Here is a 13,604-nt window from a genome sequence, read left to right as displayed (position 1 = left end):
TCAAATAAAGGAAAACAGGGACGCCTGGGTGGCTCAATGGTTGAAAGTCTACCTTCAGCTCAGGGTGTGATTGTATGGTCCTGGGATTGAGTATCCGCATCAGGCTCCCTGCAGGGGAGGGACATTCTTTATTGGAGTGCTATTCATTGAAATCCATCATTGCCCGTTTGCCACCTAGTATATAGAAAAAGAGGGTTATGGGGGGAATAACATATTTTTATGTTTCTATGCTGCAGGGAAGATGGACTTCCAGAATGGGGATTCTGTGGATTGATGATGTTTCTCATAATATTCTTATAGGTTCTGGTAAGGTTGGGACAGAGGAGATTTTTGACAGCTCTTCATTCGGGTCATTCCAGCACTATTGTGTTGGATAAGAGTGGCTCAACTTAGTGGCTGCTTACATACCAGAGGCTCCAAATCACTGTTTATAGCTCTAAGTTTAATTGAAAATAAAAAGATAAGTCATAGTTGAATGTCTGGTCAAACAATTCTTTTGGCTTGATCCTAGGAAGGGTTGGGAAGCAGTATGCTTTCCTCTGGCTTCCCAAAGAAGTAACATTATTTGCTTAGAGAAATTTCAAAAGCCCTTAATCGATGAAGAGTAATATCTGCACCTTAAAGTCTCAGTTCTTTAAAAATGGAATGGGTATCTCAGAGGGAAGCTGCCAAGGGAGCAGTTCTGGATAAATTTCTTGGGAAGGAGTCAGGTAATGGCCTCCAACATGGCCCATTTGTTTGCCCTGCCCACTTTCTCTGCCCACTCAGTCCAGCGGGTGGTGGACGATCCCATCCCTTCCTCTAATTCACCAGTCCTGATGGGGTTCCTGTATGGCACATGTGTTCCTCCTCTGGCCTGTCAGGACATCCCTCCATTCAAATCTACTCCCTAATTCAGTATGATCCCAGTCCACTCCACCAACTGTGGCCTTGGCCTCTGCTCTCAATCTGGTGATGCCAGCATGTGTCCCTCTGACTCAGTTTTGATTTTGTTCCACTGGGGTTGCCATGAATGTACCCTGCCCTTGCCCATGCCTTACTTCTCTGTGTCAATTTGTACACTGCTATGTAAGATGTGGGGTTTCTGGAGAGCTTTATGACTGACATGATTTGGTCTGATCCTATAAGAAGATGGAAAGTGATCTAAACAAACTAACTAGAATTTAAGTAAAAACTTGATACATTAAAACAGTAACAACAACAACAAAATAAAGTGTATGGCCATTTAAGTTTAAAAGAAAAGAAAGTGATTTAAACAACCTTTACCTATTTATTTTCTCATTTCATAATCATAGGTCAATGAGGCCCAGACATATCAGTTAGATGTGTTTTTGAAAGTTCTCTGAAAGATATTTTAAAAATACTCAGAGATTGAAGGATCGGAAGAGGGATAGTTAGCCTGGGGAACTTAAATAAAAGTCAATTTAGTAGTTCAACTGAGAAATGAGAGTCAGCTTAATAGTTTAAGGTGAGAAATGATAAAAATGTGAAGTAGAAGAGCTGGGTTAGACTTGAGGCATTTCATACTATAATCAGCAGGACTAGGTGACCGAATATTGGGGAGGAGGGTGCAAATAGTTGAAGACAAGAGAGGTTTTTAGTTTGATGTGCCATTTATTGTGGTGCTATGAATGAAGAGAAACTAAATGACAATGACTTTAGTTCTTTACATATTGAATTTCAGGCACTTATAGAAAAATTGAGGAATGAAATCTGGTCAACAAAGTGATCTGTGTGGACTCAGGGATGACAGTTCAAGGCTAAAGATTAACACTAATAATCTATTTAGTTTTTTAATTTATTTGCTTATTTTTATGCTTTCAAATTTGAAAATTAATCAATCTGAGGCAGTTTTCAAAGATACTGATACAACATAAAATTAAAAAAAAAACTTAAAATGGGAAATTTTCAGAGTGGATTTGTCAGGAGAGAACAGAAATGTAAGTTTTGAAAAAACCCAACCTTGAAGTATATACACACAAGCACAAACACATGCACACACATACACACACACACACACACACACACACAACATACCTTTCTTTTTGCTAGAGGTAGGCCTTTCTGAGTTTCTTATGATCCACTGCATAATGGGAAACATTTAATTCACAGTATTATTAAGATGGAAGTGTTTTTTGGGTTATAACTCTCCTTGGTACTGACATCTGAAAGACAATTCTTCTGTGGGTTCTCATAAAAGAAGGTATCATGTGACTATAGAGAACAATATTCTTAATGATATCCATAGAACAAATTTAATAAGTGATCTTATATTTTTGTAAAGCCATATAAAATAGGCTAGTGGCATAACACCAAAAGACAGTTTGTTTAAAGTAATTGCTTATGGAGAAGATGATGGAATCCAGGTTTATAAGCTATATGGTTTCAACAAAAATAAAAAATAAAATTTAGATCTAGAAATTTCATAAATGTTGCCTACAGACCATATCTGGTCAGTAGACATTTTTAATACATAGAATTTGGAAAATGGAATTATTTGAATTATTTAAAAGATAAACTATTAGGGATTTTCAAATTAAAAATCTATATTATATTGTATTATATTATATGTTTTGTTTTGTTTTGTTAGAAGACCTTGTACCGTGGGGCTTACCTTCCTATATGGCAGCCATTGGGTAACTCTGTCTTTAGTTGAAAAATGTGCTCTCTATTTTGTTATAGATCTCACTCAGTTACTTGCCTGACCACAACCTCTGCTACAGAGAAAGGTATGGACTGCATGCCATTCAGGCAAATCTTAATGTTCTATTCAATATAACATTAGATAATTATTGTGTGATAGAAGCTATAAGTTTACATACAATAATAAAAATTTGGAACACTGGTATTATCAACATTTTTAAAGGAGAGCCATACATAAACAGCAATTGCACTTGAGCTAATCTGATATCTTGTTATGAATTTAAAAAATTGTGCCTGAGGGATCCCTGGGTGGTGCAGTGGTTTAGCGCCTGCCTTTGGCCCAGGGCGCGATCCTGGAGACCTGGGATCAAATCCCACATCGGGCTCCCGGTGCATGGAGCCTGCTTCTCTCTCTGCCTATGTCTCTGCCTCTCTCTCTCTCTCTCTGTGACTATCATAAATAAATAAAATTTTTTAAAAAAAATTGTGCCTGAATATAATGCCACTCTCTCTTCCCCAGAGGTCAGAGGAAGGAAGTCTGGCATAAAAGGTTAAGATTTTCCTCGGAAAATTGTTTTGGATTCCCAATGCCATGGGAAGAATTGTTGATGGAAGTCCTGAATGTCTGGGTCTCATAATGTAGCTTTAAATACATTAAAGTTGGTGCTATACCCAAAGAACCATAATTTTGTTTTATGTGATTTCTTAATGAACCCTTCAATTAAACAAATTGTATCTTAGATAATTGAATATATTGCTTGCTAGATATATTTAAACATTGCTTAAATTTAGAAGAATATTTACAACATTGATGATCTGGATGTAGAAATCTCAATCTACTCAGTCAAAGACTGATTAGCTAGAGGGTAAGTTTTCTATAAAGGCTTGACCTAGTTCATGCCAGTAAGATAATTTTATCAGGACATAGAATGTTTCTTCCCAATATATGAGTTAGGGAGAAAGAAAGGGGATGTACTCAATTCACCCAAAATGAATATCAGGTCATTAAGATGCAAGTTAATGAGAAGAAGTAGGGGCAGAACAACATTTCCATTTCACCTACTGGAAAGATTCACCAAATAATACTGGACAGTCTTGCTGTTGGTAGTTTGCATAAGTCTCAACAGAAGTGGAAAAAAATGAGTTTATACCGGGTATGAAACCAACAGGTAAGCCAAGGTCAGTAATACTAACAATCTTATGCAATTCCTGACATGTTTCTCCTGAAGGCAATAAAAAACAGACCAAAATCAGCAGTGAAATAACTCAACCCTACATCTCTGCTCTGTGTGAAAATTTATTCTGGGAAACTGATTCTTGGATTATATAAAAAAGAAAATGGGAACATATTTGGGATGGCATGTCTAATGAGTAAATAGTTCTAAAAACTGGAGGAATAGATGCTTTTTGTTTATTTTTTTAATAGAAGCTTATATGTCTGATCCGACCGAGATGAGACATTTCTAATACTCGTCTGTGTACAAGAGTAGTTAAACTTTACAAGTGGCCTAGTAGAGAGTCTTAAGGAAGATGAGAAGAGGGCTGAAAGGAGTTTTGAGAATCACCACATTTCAGTATGAGAAGGGGAGGAGATCCAACTAAGTTGCAGGAGAGGGAGAATACAGAGGGATTGAAAGAGACTCAGTGGGGGGTTACACCCCTACTTGCAGTCAGGAAAATCAAGTGGTAAGAAGAGTAAAGAGGCCTTTGAACTTGGAAATTGGCAACTTATTTATATTTTTGAGAGTTAATTCAGTAGCATTAATATCTTATTTATTACTAAGCTGGCTGATTGAGCTGGCTGATTTCTGTACAGCCTTCACCACCACCACATCCTGTAGATGAGGAAAATGAGGTTGCAAAAATTTAATGAATTTCTTTGTCTCTGGTAATGTTCATTTATTCACTCAATAAAAAACAAAACCAAATCCATGATGTATCTTGACTTTGAAGGAATTGATGCATTAATTTATTTTTTTATTTTTATTTTTTGCTTTTGAGTGGATAAGGAAAAAGGAGAAGACAAGAAGAGGAGGAAGAGAGAGAGAGAGAAGATGGTACAAAGATTGAGGTTTTGGTTTTGTCTTGAGCAATTTTGGAGTGATGGTAGACAGAATGAAAATGACCCCAGAGAAGATGTGAAAGACAGGGGAGAGGAGATGAAGTGATGGCCTATAAGTGAAATAAAAAGTAACGGATTCTTATAAAACACAGGTGGAAGTTTAAGCCCTGCAAAAAAGATGTAGGGATGTCTTTTTGAGACTGTGCAAGGATAGCTGTGAATACATATAGATTCTGATTTTCAGGAGGAGGGCCAGAGGTTTTGTCTCTTATTTGTCTGTGAGATAAAAATGCAGAGAGGGTTCCTATTATGTGAAGGGTCAAGGTGAAACAAGGTCCTTGTCAGGCTTGGTCATATATAGAGATGGTAAGAGAATTGGAACTAGAAATGAGGAGGATCTTAAAGACAGTGATGATTCAATTAAATAGTTTGGGTGATTCTTGGCTTTTGATTCTTTTATTCAATGGAGATCCTACTGTATGCAGTAGGCGTTGCGTTATTTTGACACTATTGAATAACCACATATGGTTTCTTTGCAAGACTCTTCCAGTAGTTCTGACTTCCTGCATGCATGTTCGTTCTCAAGGTGACCATTTCTCATCTCCTGTTTTTTTTAGTATTTACTCTGTCTGAAAAATGCAGAATTTTCCTAAAGTCTTTCTAGATGTAGTCACTTTTTGTTTTTTTTTAATTTTTACTTAAAATTATTTTTTATTGGAGTTCAATTTGCCAACATATAGCATAACACCCAGTGCTCATCCCATCAAGTGCCCCCCCCAGTGCCCATCACCCAGTCACCCCCTCCCCCCGCCCACCTCCCTTTCCACCATCCCTTGTTTGTTTCCCAGAGTTAGGAGTCTCTCATGTTCTGTCTCCCTCTCCGATATTTCCCATTCATTTTCTCTCCTTTCCCCTTTATTCCCTTTCACTATTTTTTATATTCTCCAAATGAATGAGACCATATAATGTTTGTCCTTCTCTGATTGACTTCTTTCACTCAGCATAATACCCTCCAGTTCCATCCACATCGAAGCAAATGATGGGTATTTGTTGTTTCTAATGGCTGAGTAATATTCCATTGTATACGTAGACCACATCTTCTTTATCCATTCATCTTTCGTTGGACACCGAGGCTCCTTCCACAGTTTGGCTATTGTGGACATTGCTGCTAGAAACATTGGGGTGCAGGTGTCCCGGCGTTTCATTGCATCTGTATCTTTGGGGTAAATCCCCAGCAGTGCAATTGCTCGGTTGTAGGCCAGATCTATTGTTAACTCTTTGAGGAACCTCCACACAGTTTTCCAGAGTGGCTGCACCAGTTCACATTCCCACCAACAGTGCAAGAGGGTTCCCCTTTCTCCCCATCCTCGCCAACATTTGTTGTTTCCTATGTTGTTAATTTTCCCCATTCTCACTGGTATAAGGTGGTATCTCATTGTGGTTTTGATTTGTATTTCCCTGATGGCAAGTGATGTGGAGCATTTTCTCATGTGCTTGTTGGCCATGTCTATGTCTTCCTCTGTGAGATTTCTGTTCATGTCTTTTGCGTAGTTCATGATTGGATTGTTTGTTTCTTTGCTGTTGAGTTTAAGAAGTTCTTTGTAGATCTTGGAAACTAGCCCTTTATCTGATATGTCATTTGCAAATATCTTCTCCCATTCTGTAGGTTGTCTTTTAGTTTTGTTGACTGTTTCTTTTGCTGTGCAAAAGCTTCTCATCTTGATGAAGTCCCAATAATTCATTTTTGCTTTTATTTCTCTTGCCTTCATGAATGTATCTTGCAAGAAGTTACTGTAGCCAAGCTCAAAAAGGGTGTTGCCTGTGTTCTTTTCTAGGATTTGGATGGATTCTTGTCTCACATTTAGATCTTTCATCCATTTTGAGTTTATCTTTGTGTATGGTGTAAGAGAATGGTCCAGTTTCATTCTTCTGCATGTGGATGTCCAATTTTCCCAGCACCATTTATTGAAGAGACTGTCTTTTTTCCAGTGGATAGTGTTTCCTCCTTTGTCGAATATTAGTTGACCATAAAGTTGAAGGTCCACTTCTGGATTCTCTATTCTGTTCCATTGATCTATATGTCTGTTTTTTGTGCCAGTGCCACACTGTCTTGATGACCACAGCTATGTAGTACAACCTGAAATCTGGCACTGTGATGCCCCCAGCTATCGTTTTCTTTTTCAATATTTCCCTGGCTATTCGGGTCTTTTCTGATTCTACACAAATCTTAAGATGATTTGTTCCAACTCTCTGAAGAAAGTCCATGGTATTTTGATAGGGATTGCATTAAATGTGTAAATTGTCCTGGGTAGCATAGACATTTTCACAGTATTAATTCTTCCAATCCATGAGCATGGAATATTTTTCCATCTCTTTGTGTCTTCCTCAATTTCTTTCAGAAGTGTTCTATAGTTTTTAGGGTATAGATCCTTTACATCTTTGGTTAGGTTTATTCCTAGGTATCTTATGCTTTTGGGTGCAATTGTAAATGGGATTGACTCCTGAATTTCTCTTTCTTCAGTCTCATTGTTAGTGTATAGAAATGCCACTGACTTCTGGGCATTGATTTTGTATCCTGCCACACTGCCAAATTGCTCTATGAGTTCTAGCAATCTTGGGGTAGAGTCTTTTGGGTTTTCTATGTACAGTATCATGTCATCAGCAAAGAGGGAGGGTTTGACTTCTTCTTTGCCAATTTGAATGCCTTTTATTTCTTTTTGTTGCCTGATTGCTGAGGCTAGGACTTCTAGTACTATGTTGAATAGCAGTGGTGAAAGTGGACATCCCTGTCTTGTTCCTGATCTTGTTCCTGATCAAAGGCTCCCAGTGTTTTCCCATTGAGAATGATATTTGCTGTGGGCTTTTGGTAGATGGTTTTTAAGATGCTGAGGAATGTTCCCTCTATCCCTACACTCTGAAGAGTTTTGATTAGGAATGGATGCTGTATTTTGTCAAATGCTTTCTCTGCATCTATTGAGAGGATCATATGGTTCTTGTTTTTTCTCTTACTGATATGATCAATCACATTGATTGCTTTATGAGTGTTGAACCAACCTTGCATCCCGGGGATAAATCCCACTTGGTCATGCTGAATAATCTTCTTAATGTACTGTTGGATCCTACTGGCTACTATCTTGTTGAGAATATTTGCATCCATGTTCATCAGGGATATTGGTCTATAATTCTCCTTTTCGTTGGGGTCTTTGTCTGGTTTTGGAATTAAGGTGATGCTGGCCTCATAGAATGAGTTTGGAAGTACTCCATCTCTTTCAATCTTTCCAAACAGCTTTAATAGATTAGGTATGGTTTCTTCTTTAAACGTTTGATAGAATTCCCCTGGGAAGACATCTGGCCCTGGACTTCTGTGTCTTGGGAGGTTTTTGAGGACTGCTTCAATTTCCTCCCTGGTTATTGGCCTGCCCAGGTTTTCTATTTCTTCCAGTTCCAGTTTTGGTAGTTTGTGGTTTTCCAGAAATGCATCCATTTCTTCTAGATTGCCTAATTTATTGACGTAAAGCTGCTCATAATAAGTTTTTAAGATCTTATTTCTTTGGTATTGGTGGTGATCTCTCCTTTCTTACTCATGATTTTATTAATTTGAGTCTTTTCTCTATTTTTTTTAATAAGGCTGGCTAATGGCTGATCTATCTTATTAATTCTTTCAAAGAACCAACTCCTAGTTTTGTTGATCTGTTTCACAGTTCTTCTGGTCTCTATTTCATTGAGTTATGCTTGCATCTTTATTAAGTCTCTTCTTCTGCTGGGTGTAGGATCTATTTGCTGTTTTTTTCTCCAGCTCCTTTAGGTGCAAGGTTAGCTTTTGTATTTGAGTTCTTTCCAGTTTTTGAATGGATGCTTGTATTGCGATGTATTTCCCCTTCAGGACTGCTTTTGCTGTATACCAAAGATTTTGAATGGTTGTATCTTCATTCTCATTAGTTTCCATGAATCTTCTTAATTCTCTAATTTCCTGGTTGACCCTTTCATCTTTTAGCAGGATGGTCCTTAACCTCCACGTGTTTGAGGTCCTTCCAAACTTCTTCTTGTGATTTAGTTCCAATTTCAAAACATTATGGTCTGAGAATATGCAGGGAACGATCCCAATCTTTTGGTATCGGTTAAGACCTGATTTGTGACCCAGTATGTGGTCTATTCTGGAGAGAGTTCCATGTGCACTTGAGAAGTTGCGTTTGGATATAAAGTTCTGTAAATATCTGTGAAATACATCTGGTCCAGTGTATCATTTAAAACTCTTTTTCTTTGGAGATGTTGTGCTTAGAAAACCTGTTGATTGTAGAAAGCGCTACATTCAAGTCACCAAGTATAAGCGTATTATTATCTAAATATGTCTTAACTTTGGTTATTAATTCATTGATATACTTGGCAGCTCCCACATTCGGGGCATAAATATTGATGATTGTTAGGTCTTCTTGTTGGATAGATCCTTTAAGTATGATATAGTGTCCCTTTTCATCTCTCACTACAGTCTTCGGGATAAACTTTAGTTTATCTGATATAAGGATGGTACCCCTGCTTTCTTTTGAGGACCATTTGAATGGTAAATAGTTCTCTAACCTTTTATTTTCAGGCTGTAGGTGTCCTTATGTCTAAAATGAGTCTCTTGTAGACAGCAAATAGATGGGTCTTGCTTTTTTATCCTGTCTGAAACCCTGAGCCTTTTGATGGGGTCATTAAGCCCATTCACGTTCAGAGGTACTATTGAAAGATATGAATTTAGTGTCATCATGATACCTATTCAGTCCCTGTTTTTGTGGATTGTTCCCTTGGACTTCCTCTTTCTATTACAGAGTCCCGCTTAGAATTTCTTGCAGAGCTGGATTGGTGGTCGCATATTCTTTCAGTTTCTGCCTATCTTGGAAGCTCTTTATATCTTCTTCTATTCTGAATGAGAGCCTTGCCAGATAAAGTATTCTTGGCTGCATGTTCTTCTCATTTAGGACCCTGAATATATCTTGCCAGCCATTTCTGGCTTGCCAGGTCTCTGTGGAGAGGTGTGCTGTTAACCTAATATTTCTCCCCATAAAAGTTAGAGATTTCTTGTCTGTTGCTGCTTTAAGGATCTTCTCTTTATCTTTGGAACTTGCAAGCATCACTATTAAATGTAAAGGTGTTGAGTGGTTTTTATTGATTTTAGGGGGGAATCTCTCTATTTCCTGGATCTGAATGCCTGTTTCCCTTCCCAGGTTAGGAACATTCTCAGCTATGATTTGTTCAAATACATATTCTGGACCTCTGTCCCTTTCGGCATCCTCAGGAACCCCAATTAAATGTAGATTTTTCATTTATTTCCCTTAACCTATCCTCATGATCTTTTAATTGTCTCTTTTTTCCCCAGTTTCCCTCTTTGCCATCAACTTGCCTTCTATGTCACTCACTCGTTTTTCTACCTCATTAACCCTCGTCGTTAGGACGTCTAGTTTGGATTGCATCTCATTTAATTGATTTTTAATTTCTGCCTGATTAGATCTAAATTCTGCAGTTATGAAGTCTCTTGAATCCTCTAGGCTTTTTTCTAGAGCCACCAGTAGCTTTATAATTGTGCTTCTGAATTGGCTTTCTGACATTGAATTACAATCCAAATTTTGTAACTCTTTGGGAGAAAGGGCTATTTATGATTCTTTCTTTTGAGGTGAGGTTTTCCTTCTAGTCATTTTGCTCAGTGCAGAGTGGCCAAAAACAAGTTGTACTGGAAAAAGGAGAAAAAGAAAGAAGAGAAAAAAGAAAAAAGGAAAAAAGAAGAAGAAGAAGAAAAAAAGAAAATAAAGGGGAAGGGGGAAGCAAACAGAAAACAAAAAACAAGAGGGAGTATCCTCTGATTCTATATACTGTAAATCCCTCGACTTCCCCTGGAAGTTTCCAGTGCTGCATGATCAATATCTTGCTTTTACCTTGTCCGTCTAGCTGGTCTTCTGGGGGATGGGACTGCTGTGCTGATTCTCACGTGTGTGCACCTGGGGGAGCTGCCCTGCCCCCTGCCTGGTGCACGGCTCAGTGGGACTTGTTTATCCTGTTTTTATCCTGTGAGGCCACTGTGAGGCTCAGTGAGGATTGTTTATCCTGTGAGGCCCCAGGAGGAACAGCAACAGTGGCGGTGGCCAGCTCTCTAGCTCTGGAGTCAGCTCCCGCAGTAACTACCGCAGCTCCCAGTCCGCAGGGGCCTGGATGCTCTGGGGGCAGGGGACCCCCCTGATCTGCACAGCTCGGGGCCGCCTGGCGGCAGGAGCGTCCTTGCTGCCCTGTGTCTTCCCGGCCTCTGCCTGTCTCAGGGGGAGCGCCGGATCCTGGGCTGTGTCCCCGGCGCCCTGGGCTCCGGGGCCTGAGCTGCTGGAATCGCGACCCCTGCGGCGCAGCCCCTTCCCGTGCGGAGCCTCCGCCCCAGCCGCCTCCGAGCTGCTCCCGGGTCTAGCTGTGCGGGCACCAGCCCTTTAGGGAGCGCGGGATGTGGCGCTCTCCCCGGGGCGCAGGTGTCTGTTAGTGCCCCTGGGAGCCTGAGTGCATTCCCGCCCTCCTGGGATCCTGCAGGAGCTCCCTGCGAGCGCCTTTCCGTCCAGGAAGATTGGTGAAGCTCCTGCTTCTCGGGAAGGGGCTCTCCCCACCCCCCTTAGTCCGGCTCCTCATGGGGCCCCTCCCCCTTGGATGCTTTTTTATTTCTTTATTTTTTTTTCCGTCTTCCTACCTTGATAGAAGCAGAACTCTTACTGTAGCATTCCAACTCTCCTCTCTTTAAATCTCAGGCCGAATTCATAGGTTTTCAGGATGATTTGAAAGTTATCTAGGTAAGTTGGTGGGGACAGGTGACTTGGGGACCCTACTCCTCCGTCATCTTGCCCTGCCTCTCTCTAGATGTAGTCACTTTTTGTAAACTAGCTCTAGGCACAAATCATTCAGAGAAACTTTCAGCTGCTGCCCTACATGGTTACATCTTTCCCTTAAAATCTATCAAATGAATTCAATTCACACCTAGCATAGTTGCTAATTTCATATTCACTGATCAACTGGTGTGTCAGACAAGACTATTCTCAGGTAGCCGCATTTTATCTAGAGCCAATTTTCTCCTTTCAATATTCTTTGCTTGTTGTACCATTTTTTGCTTGGTATTCTAATCTACCAAGCATGTTTATTTATGGTTTACCAAGACACTTGTTTCTTTGTTCTTTACTTTCAAAATGAAGTTTTAACAATTGATATTGTTATTTAATACAATAAAAATGTTATAAAGTATTTTTTAAAAATATTTTATTTAGGACGCCAGTGGCTCAGCGGTTGAGTGTCAGCTTTTGACTCAGGGAGTCCTGGAGTCCCAGGATTGAGTCCCACATCAGGCTCCCTGCATGGAGCCTGTTTCTCCCTCTGCCTGTGTCTCTGGCTCTCTCTCTGTGTCTTTCATGGATAAATAAATAAAATCTTAAAAATATATACTTTATTTAAATTCTAGTTTCATCCTTCTGCACGTGGCTGTCCAATTTTTCCAGCACCATTTATTGAAGAGACTGTCCTTTTTCCAGTGGTTAGTCTTTCCTGCTTTGTTTAATATTAGTTGACCATAGAGTTGAGGACCCATTTCTGAGTTCTCTATTCTGTTCCATTGATCTATGTGTCTGTTTTTGTGCCAGTACCACACTGTCTTGATGATCACGGCTTTGTAGTACAACTTGAAATCTGGCATTGTGATGCCCCTGGCTCTGGTTTTCTTTTTCAATATTCCCCTGGCTATTCGGGTCTTTTCTGATTCCATAAAAACCTTAAGATGATTTGTTCCAACTCTCTGAAGAAAGTCCCTGCTATTTTGATAGGAATTGCATTGAACGTATAAATTGCCCTGGGTAGCATAGACATTTTCACAATATTAATTCTTCCAATCCATGAGCATGGAATATACTTCCATCTCTTTGTGTCTTCCTCAATTTCTTTCAGAAGTGTTCTGTAGTTTTTAGGGTATAGATCCTTTACCTCTTTGGTTAGGTTTATTCCTAGGTATCTTGTGCTTTTGGGTGTAATTGTAAATGGGATTGACTCCTTAATTTCTCTTTCTTCAGTCTCATTGTTAGTGTATAGAAATGCCACTGACTTCTGGGCATTGATTTTGTATCCTGCCACATTCTCTTACACCATACACAAAGATAAACTCGAAATGGATGAAAGATGTAAATGTGAGACAAGAATCAATCAAAATCCTAGAGGAGAACACAGTCAACACCCTTTTTGAACTTGGCCACAGTAACTTCTTGCAAGATACATCTATGAAGGCAAGGGAAACAAAAGCAAAAATGAATTATTCGGACTTAGTCAAGATAAAAAGGTTCTGCACAGCAAAGGAAACAGTCAACAAAACTAAAAGACAACCTACAGAATGGGAGAAGATATTTGCAACTGACATATCAGATAAAAGCCTAGTATCCAAGATCCATAAAGAACTTATTATTAAACTCAACCCCAAGAAACAAACAATCCAATCATGCAATGGGCAAAAGATATGAACAGAAATTTCACCAAAGAAGACATACACATGAGTAACAACCACAGGAGAAAATGCTCCGCATCACTGGCCATAACAAAATACAAATCAAAACCACAATGATATACCACCTCACACCAGTGAGAATGGTGAAAATTAACAAGACAGGAAACAGCAAATGTTGGAGAGGATGTGGAGAAAGGGGAACCCTCTTGCACTGTTGGGAATGTGAACTGGTGCAGCCACTTTGGAAAACTGTGTGGAGGTTCCTCAAAGAGTTAAAAATAGAGCTACCCTATGACCCAGCAATTGCACTACTCGGGATTTACCCCAAAGATACAGATGCAATATAACGCCGGGACACCTGCACCCCAATGTTTCTAGCAGCAATGTCCACAATAGCCAAACTATTGGAAGTTCCAA

The sequence above is a fragment of the Canis lupus genome, chromosome 29 (genome assembly GCF_003254725.2).
Source record: "Canis lupus dingo isolate Sandy chromosome 29, ASM325472v2, whole genome shotgun sequence".
NCBI lineage: Eukaryota > Metazoa > Chordata > Mammalia > Carnivora > Canidae > Canis > Canis lupus.
This window is presented reverse-complemented; position numbering follows the sequence as displayed.